The sequence below is a fragment of the Abrus precatorius genome, unplaced genomic scaffold (assembly GCF_003935025.1).
Source record: "Abrus precatorius isolate BTA unplaced genomic scaffold, Abrus_2018 Scaffold9, whole genome shotgun sequence".
Classification (NCBI taxonomy): Eukaryota; Viridiplantae; Streptophyta; class Magnoliopsida; order Fabales; family Fabaceae; genus Abrus; species Abrus precatorius.
In genome coordinates, this window is record NW_020874439.1 from 5462649 (window position 1) to 5472540 (window position 9892).

Genomic DNA, 9892 nt, shown 5'->3' on the forward strand with positions numbered 1-9892 from the left:
TAATAATGTAAAAATTTTACATTAATATTTTTAATTAATAAATTTACAAATGTCATTTATCTTAATCCTCTTTTAATTCAAAAATTTAATAGAAAAAGTAAAATAAATGATCTTATGTAAAGAATTTGATAAATAAAATTTACAAAGTTGAATAATCTATCTTCTTACAATTCTAAGATAGTAATTTTCATAACACAAGTTTATTGTTTATTTATAAATTTATAATTTTTTATAACATAATTTTACAATATAAGTAAAAATTATTCAAACAAAATTATATAAAATTAATATCACCAAAGATAATTATAAAAAATTTGTAAACTTACCCATTAAAGACATACTTTTATATTCAAACTTTGAATTTTGTGACAAATAATAAGTTAAATATTTTGAATTCGTTAGTAGTTACAACTTAACTAAGTATACAAAATATTAATCTTAGTTTTTCAATAGCAGACTTCTGTATTAAGACATACACTTTAATTCATTTATTCAATTTATAGATATTCAAACTCGAATTAACATATTACTTAAATTAATTATTATACTAATTTATACATCACATTTAAATAATGAATTAACATGTTTTTATTAAAATAATAAAATAATTCAAATATATAATTTATTCATAAATTTAAAGTTTTAAACTACAAACAAACAACTTGTAAATTACAAAGATAAAATAAGTTAGAATGCAACTTAGAATGCACAAATTATAAGTGCACCAATAATGCTTAATCGGATTAAATAAGTTTGTGGATTATTTTATTATTAACTTTTACGATGAATGAAGGTGTTAAAAAAAAAAATACATCAAGTTGCTTTTTAAATGTTAAATGTTAAATCTACTAAAAACATAAAAATCGATTTAACAAAAGATTAAAAAATCATTTTTTTAATTCGTTACTAAGTTTGTCTCCAAAGTCCAAAGTTTACATTCTTAGTTAGTTGGAGTTCTGCACTCAAGGCTAACAGTAGTGAGTCATTACAAACATGCAGTGCCAATAATAAGAAAATCATAGGAAAAATAAATAAATAAGAAGGAATAAACTTTAACGTCTGATATTAAAAAAGTTGTATGGTTTTTGTTTAATTACAATAATACTAAAATAGTGTTTATTACGATAGCGATAAATCTGAAAGAGAGTATTATACACCGTTTAACTTTTATGATTTTTTTAATAACTTCAAGATTAAAAAGTACTTATATTTATCTCAAATAAATTATTAACCACAGAGACAACATGCAAGGAGGGCCAAATATACTTGATTACATAATTTTTTTAACTTATATCTTACAAAAAAAGAAACATAATATAAGGTACCATTTTCGATAAATATTAAAATCTATTAATGAAAATTAAAGAATTCAGCGTTAAAAAAATAAAAATGAAATTCATTACATAACAAAAAATCAAGAGTCATTAAAATTTATTATAACAAAATCCTAATTGTAATCATATGTCTTACATTCTACTCCTCTTGCATGGCTTGTGGCTCATTTCTCTCATCATATCCCCCTTCTTCCTCTAAGTGTTGACCTTTTGGTACATCTCCCCCTTCATTCTCCTCAATGTCCTGAATGTTCTCGTTAGCACCTTTCTCTGGCAGTGATACGTGATTCTGCATAGTTTTTTCTTGAATTAGAAAGGTAAGGTTGTCTCTAGATCATGATATAGTTGCTGCAAAAACCTTTAGTGTTGCCCATGGGAAAGCAGATGTCTCACCATGATGTTGGTGTAGAGTGAACTTGTGAAAAGAGAAAATGAGGGTAAACTCTTGCATAGTTGATTAGATCTTTTAAAATGATAAATGAGAGGAGATTTACCTGTAGAAGGACTTGTTCAGCTGAGTATAAGCACGGTTGTTTGCTGCCAGTTGTTGCTCTATGTGATTCGAATGGAGTAGGATGCTTGAATCCATTTGTGGCATGTCAAGCAGGGATAGTCGTGTTGGTGGTTGTCTTGGTTGTGACGTAAGTGGTACAAATGAAGAGGGTTGAGAAGAAGGTCCTGTAGGCTGCTCCAATAGATTAGTGCAATAATGTGTGATAAAGTGGAAATTGATTGGTTTTTCAAAGTGATTGTTTAATAGGAGCAATCTAGAATGGTAACGTTTTGGGAAGCACATAAAGCAGTGATGAGTGTTGGAAATCCCAAAAGTATTGTTGCTAATGTAGTAGTGGACGTGTTGGAGATTACAAATTGGTGCAGCTCATTTGAAATGATTGTTACTGTATCAATGAATATCCCATGCATGATGTTGTATATGAGATATGCTTGAGACATATGGAGATTTGAGGTGTGTGTGGTTGGGGCTATGTTGGCAAAGAGAAACAATGTCTAGATTTGGACCAAAGTATTCAAAGATTGTCTTTTGAACCTCATTGGCTTTCCAACTATATTTGTTTCATAGGATTTTTAGGGGATACATAAGGTCTCAGCCACCCTATGGTTGAAAAAACCTAAGAATCGATTTTGACATTGCTGGTATTGGCATAAGTCCCCTTCTCCAACAATCAGAGGGTTGCCTAACAAGGTTAAAATTGCATTTCTGTCATAAACAATTGCGTGCCTTCGAACATAAGACCATCTTTCTGACATCAACGGCTATGCATTTGCATAAAATTCTTTAATGATTACCTCATGAATTTGGTTGAGGAGATTTGTCAAGAACTCTCAATTTCTTCTCCTAATCTCTTGTATAAAATCTCTGTACTCTCTTTCTTCTATAGACACCTTCCTCTCAAATAGAAATTTCCTAGCTTGTAAGTCAAGATATCTTTGAGCCTTGGTCCTAGTTTTGAACCTATATCTATCCCATGATATGATTCCTGTTTCTATTTAAGTTTCAGCTGGTGATTGTTGTTGTTGATCAATGGGTTCATCATGTTGTTGTGAAGCTTACCCAACTTAAGGTCTTTGCCTCTTTCTTTGAGGAATAGACTTCTTTGGTGTCATCCTAAAACCAAAACCACAAAACAAATTTCAGGAAAATTTGCTTAAGCGTGTTTTTTTCGCTTAAGCTACAAAAATTCGCTTAAGTCAATTTATCTGCTTAAGCGAATTTCTCTCGCCCTTTTCCCTTCCCTTGAAGATTACTCGCTTAAGCGAATAGACTCCACTTAAGCGAAAGTTAAAGTACAAACAACAAATACACTAAAAGTGACATTTAATCTAAATACTTAATGTTTTCGATCAGACCAACATGAAAATAAAAGTTTAAAACATACTAGTAATACTTTAAGCAACTTGAAGGGTTTATAATCCCTGCAAAAAAAAAGGAATAGGAGTGGTAACATCAAATACCACAATTTAAAACAATGAAGGCAACCAATAGAGAAAGGAATGGCATTGCACAATAATGTACCTAAACAAACAATTTTCCTCACCTTTGAAGCATGGGAAGAGAGTCAGATGTTTTGAGAAAATAAAGTGCTCTGTGATTCAAAAGAGAAACCTTGAGAGTGAGAATGAAGCCACAAGAGGGACTTTAAAAAATTCCAACAATCGTGAAATTTGTTTAAGCGAAACAAATCACTCAAGCAAAATTCCACTTAAGCAAAATCTTTGCTTAAGAAGATATAATAAAATATATAAAAAAATATTATAGGTCATAGGAAATGATAGAAATGAATTAACTTAAAACATAAGTAGTATAACCTACAATTTAAAGCATAATTCATTACAAAATAAACAGTCATCAAATGTAAAGTTAACAATTAAAACATAATTCTTGTTGATCCATGTTAAGGAAAACTGATATAAAGGGGAGAGAAAATTGAATAATGGAGAAGAAAATATAAAGAAAAAAAATAGAGAAGTGAGAGAAGGAAAAACTAAAAAAATGAATAGGAAAAATAAAGAAGTTAGAGAAGGAAAAACTGAAAAATGGAGAGGAAAAATAGAGAAAAAAATCAGAGAAGTAAGAGAGGGAAAAACTGAAATGAGAGAAATAAAGAAAAATGAAAAGAGGGAAAGCTAAGGAAAAAAGCTGCTTGAAAAAATGGAGTCGCTAGATATGGAGGAGCAATCGCCAGAAATGTAGTCGTCACTATTTGGAAAAACAAGAGTTGCAACATCTTTGAATGAAGAACAAAGAAGAGAGAAACCAGAGATGAAGAAGAGAGAAGTGAGAGATGAAGCATAAAGGCAAGATTATTAGGGTTGGGCTCACAAGTTCTTGCTTTGGGTCGGGTTAGATCCATAGCCTAATCCCTTTTTTCTGAAAAAAAAAATCATTTTTCTTTAAAACCCAACAACGAAGAGCATGGAAACCGCCATCTACCATGGTCGTCTTCTAACAATATTGCAACCAACTTTTCCTTACACTCATTAATGTCATTAAGTGTAATTGAATCAATTACATCTTTTAATTTATATTATCATCATCATCAACTCCTATCACTATTTTTTTTTCTTTTTTTTTGTTAAACATGACTTTATCTTGGAAACTTTGCTAGCTTTAATAATAATACCATTTGATAGATTTTTTCTTCTTAGAATAACGCATAGTATATGTTCTACGCTCTCAAACTCTAGAAACTTCATAAACAATTGGGAAATTTAAAGTGTCATCATCATAAAGAAAACTGTTATTTCCAGCATCATCATCATGAGTATCATCATTCATCTCTCCAAGCAACTACTTATTACACTCATCAATGTCATTAAGTGTAATTGAATCAATTACATCTTTAAGATTGTAATATTGTTTGAGCTGTGGGTTGCATTTTACATAAATTAAGTAATGCAATTTTTTTTGTAATCAAGCCTATTTCTCTTCTTTGAATAAATTTGCAACGTAAGTGTAATTAGAAAAGTATTGATTAATTTCTTTCTAATTTCTAGAAGAAAGTATTAGGTTTGAGAGATGAGAAATTATTTGCCCAAAAATGCTCTAGTTTTGCGTTCACATCTGAGTGCATTACATGTCAAACTCAAAATTTTGATGGCTAATTTCTACACGTTTGGAGTTGAATGACCTTACATTCTCCACTGTTAAGCTATAAAATCAAAGATTAATTATAACTTTAAAAGTCTTAACTATAAATTAACTCGAAATTAAAATATTGAAGCCTTTGATAAATTACCCAGAGCAATACCTTTTTTTTTTGTAATTTTGTATAGTCGGACTCAAAGAGATCACTACCATTCTTATAAATTGTTAGTTCGGGTGATATACTTTGTTGCATATCCTAACTCTACGTCAACCTTTTGATACAATCATATAACCTATTCATGACTTTCAAAATCAAACTCTGTTTGAGGGTTCCTGTCAACTCTGAATTTAAAAAATGACCAATTGCATGTAAGGGACAACGAAGTAGACAAATTGATTTAGTATTAATGATTGTGAACATATCTTTGTATTTTCTTTTATTATTTTTGAAAGACTTAATAATAGCTTCTATAGCCTTATTCATTACAAAAGAAGCAACAATTTTGAGAACGTAAACCACATAATTCCAAAATGAAGGCATTAATATAATTTTTTTGGCTTGTTTCCCTTTATTTTTCTTTCACAAATTGTTTTTGCACCACTTTTTGAAGTAAATATTTTTTTTTAAATTTGTCTTTTCTTGATGAAGCCTTTCTAATGATAGAAAGGAAGTTGCAAATCAAGAAACCATATGCCTTGTTTGTAAAAATTTTCAACAAACTCAAGATACTTGAATGACTACAGATAAAACCAACAAGAGATATTTCGTTTGGAATTGTTTTATAAATAAAATCAACAAGATACATTCCTTTTAGAATTGTTTTTATTAAGGGAAGTTTTCTAATATGTTCAAGCATAAGGTCTGTACAATGAGCTACACAAAGAGTCCAATAAAGATGTGGCTTTTACTTTCCAACATCTTACAAGCCAAGACATGCTTCCATTATTTGTTATAATCAATTCATCCTTTTATATTTACAAAGTTTTCTAATATGTTCAAGCATAAGGTCTGTACAATGAGCTACACAAAGTGTTTTTTACAAATATTTTACATTGGTTTATTATTATTATTATTATTTGCTTTGATTTCAGTTAAAATGGAATTCAGTAGAAAAGTAGAAATTCCAAAATAATATCAGCAAACAAACACATGAAGCATTGGAACAGCAATGGAAAGCTAAGCTAAATAGAGTTAAAGGTTGAAGAAAGGGTGCGGAAACGAACCTGTGAATGAGATTTGAAGTAACAGCAAATGCAATTGGGAACGGAGGAAGCAAAAGCCCTATTCGCATATTTAATGAGTTGAGTCAGTCAACCCATTATTTATTAATTCAATGCTTTCATCTAAGCTTCCATAATTTATTCGTTTAATGGTTTGGTCTTATCTTTTATCTAATAATACGCATAATAAAATGTTTATAAAAATGTCTGAGACATGTTAGTCCAAGTCATTAAATAATGTCAAGACAAAGAAAAACTAATATTTAAAGTAGCATTTACGAGTAAAAACGTACTATTGGACCTGACTTCTCGAGCATATGGAATATAAAAATAAAAATTAATTAAAATTACATGTAACATCCTAAAATTTTTAATCTCAAACTATATAATTCATTTGTTCAAAATAAAAAAATATAAATTTTTGTATATGACAGATAATATAAATAAAAGTAAATTAAAATTTTTTTGTGGATAAAATTATTTATCAAATTTTCCAGTTTTATAAAATTAGATAAAATAAACTATAAATTTAATTGTTATAATATATCTAGGATATTTACAAAATATGGATACAAAACTTGCATTTACATATAAGGAGTATAATAATTTACAAATTGTTTATCAAAATGTGTGAGACTTAAAATAATAATTACAGCACCAAAATAAATTAAGACCCAGAGCAATCCTAAAGTATATCAAAAACAATGAAGACTCGGTACTAATCATCACCGTACCATATCTCGATCTCAGCTAGATTCTCAAAATCTAGATCCTCATCATTTGCAAGATAAAGATTACCAAATTAGTTATGACCTCCATATCTGTGACTCGTTCAAAGTAACTATGGTTGGCCTTTTAAAATGGTCATGATCATGGTATGTGCACAAATATATTATAGCTGTTAGGGTACTAACTGTACCTTTATATATATATACATAAGGTATGATGAATTCTATTATTTATAAGAAAATAAAAAGGGACATTATAATATAACTCCATTTCTAACATAATAATATGATTGGGTGTGTCATAAACATGTATAGCTAACTTAAAATAACATTTTCTTTGGTACTCATTAAATACATAATAGTCTACAACGTACAAAACTATCTATCAACCTAATCTTTCCTGAGGTGCTGTCATCTTGGTTCCCTTAAAAATTTTATAAGGATAAGCGTCTATTCTACCATTTACAAATCAGGTAACAAATAGTTATGGCATAAGAAAAAACATAATCATTCTACAATCCAATTATAAAACAACAATAATCATATAATTTCCAACACACAGGTTTGTCATAAATCATCTAATTTTTTTCTTTAAACACACACTCCCAGTGCACTGTGATCACAGACAACAATGACTCCTGCATTTCTTAAGATCTTACTCAACTAGGTAATAGTCGCCAGTTAGCCCATTCACACGGATACAACGTATACAATAACGAGCCCCTTAGTAAACGTATAGTCAGGAGTCTACTCAAGAAACGAGTGTGAGGCCATGTGATACATTCGTTCTTAGAAAAAGTGTGTACACATACGCGAATGTCATTCACCATCCTACATTTTCCCAGATTTCGTATTGTCTCCGGATGCTATACTCCTAGTGTATCTCTATAACTATTTACACTAGATTCATTCCATATTCGACATTTATACTCATCCCAAGAACCCTTTATTTCTCCACTCATAAGATCATACTTATTAAAGTACTTCTAGACCAAGTCCACCTTACTCAACATTCAACATATTATCCATACAATCTCAACATTTCACTGAATAAATATAATATCACATCCAATATACATCAACATGTTACTATAACACTCCACATTGAGTACTTATTATATATATCATATGAACACAATATTACCATCTAAGTCAAACACTCAAACATGCATACATGCATATTCTGAGCTTTTACTCACAAATTTTATCCTTCAAACACACATTTTTAAAAAATCCTTATGTACTAGTGCTCTAGTGAGCACAAAATATACACTTTAATAAAATGATAAAATAGAGCTCTCCTTACCTCTATTAGAATATTCGGAGAGAGAGTGGCAAAGATTATGGTTCAATAATAGATGTTCTCTTTGGTATCAAGAGATATCCTTGAAAAATGCAAAACACGAGAAATAAACAGAGAAAATAGAGTTGAACCTAGAGAACCTTACTTGGATTCATTTAAAGTTAACGTCCAAGCTCAGATTCAAGTAGTGATTGGAGTTTGAAGGAGTTTTATATGAGAGAAGGAAGTGAGAGTTCAAAGAAAATGAGAAGTGGACGTGAAGTTTGGAATGAAATGAAATTTTTATGCTGGAAATCTCTTAAGTATTCCTTAGCCTTATGCATGCGCTCTCACTTGAGCGAGGAACTTCTTGCTTGAGCAATGCGATTCTCGCCTGAGCGAAGTATAGGTTGCTTGAGCAAGAACATTATACAGTGGCTTCGCCAAGCATTTTCTGATTTCCTCACTTGAGCGAGGTCATGCTCGCTTGAGCGAGATAATGTCCAGAGAGTTGAACACTTTTCCTGTGAGTCCTTACTCGAGCGACTCATCTTGCTTTGGCGAGATCACTACTCGCTTGAGCGAGACTACCTCTTGCCTAGATAAGGTGACAATTGGGCAAAATTTATTTTATCTCGTTTGAGCGAGAATGCCCTGAAAACTTGTAATTCTAGACGTTCAGTCTTGCTTGATATAACATATTAAACTAAGTTTTTTTAATTTTTTTAATAAGCTTCGTAATAAAATTTATATCATAAACTCTTATATAGTATTTTTATAACATAAGTTTGTAATTTTTTTAAAATTTTATTTTTTATAATATAAGTTTAATAAAAAAATTATTCAAACGGGATTATATAAATTATAAAACTAAAAATAATTATAATAAAATTCTAAGTTTAATTTTTTAAAAATATAATCTTTATAATAAAAATAATCAAATTTGAACATCAAATTTTATGATAAATAATAAGTTAGACATTTGTAATTTATTCTCTCAAACCACAACTCTCTAGAACAAGTTAAACTCATGTAATTAGATTATTTGTCCCTAATTACAAAGGAAAACTAATTAAATATACAAAGTATTAACCTTAGGTCTTTAATAGTAAACTTTTCTATTACGATATACACTTTAATTTATCTATTCAATTTATATATATTCAAACTCAAACTAACATATTACTTAAATTAATTATTATACTTACTTATACATCTTATTTAAAAAATGAATTAACATATTTTTATTAAAAAATAAAATAATAATTAAATTTAGTTCACAAAGAATTGTTAGATAATTCAAAAAAGTTTTAAGCTATAAACGATAGAGGTTGTAAACTACAAAGATAGATCAAAGTTATAAACATTCAATTAATACATGAATATATATTGTAATTTAGAATGCACAAATTATAAGGAACCACAAATGTTTAATTGTATGTGATAAGTTTGTGGATTATTTCATTATTAAATTTTAGGATAAGTGAGGGTGTTACAGAATACATCAAGTTAATTTTAAAATGCTAAATCTATTAAAACCATAAAAACTGATTTAATAAAAAGTGAAAAAAAAAACTTTTACGCAGTTTAATTTAATTTTTGTTTTCTATAGTTAAAATTGAACTAAATCAAGACAAACCAAACTTATAATATATATTGATATTATTAGAAATTTAGGAAAGAGAAAATGTTGTGTTAGAATTTTTTTTTATCTTAAAAG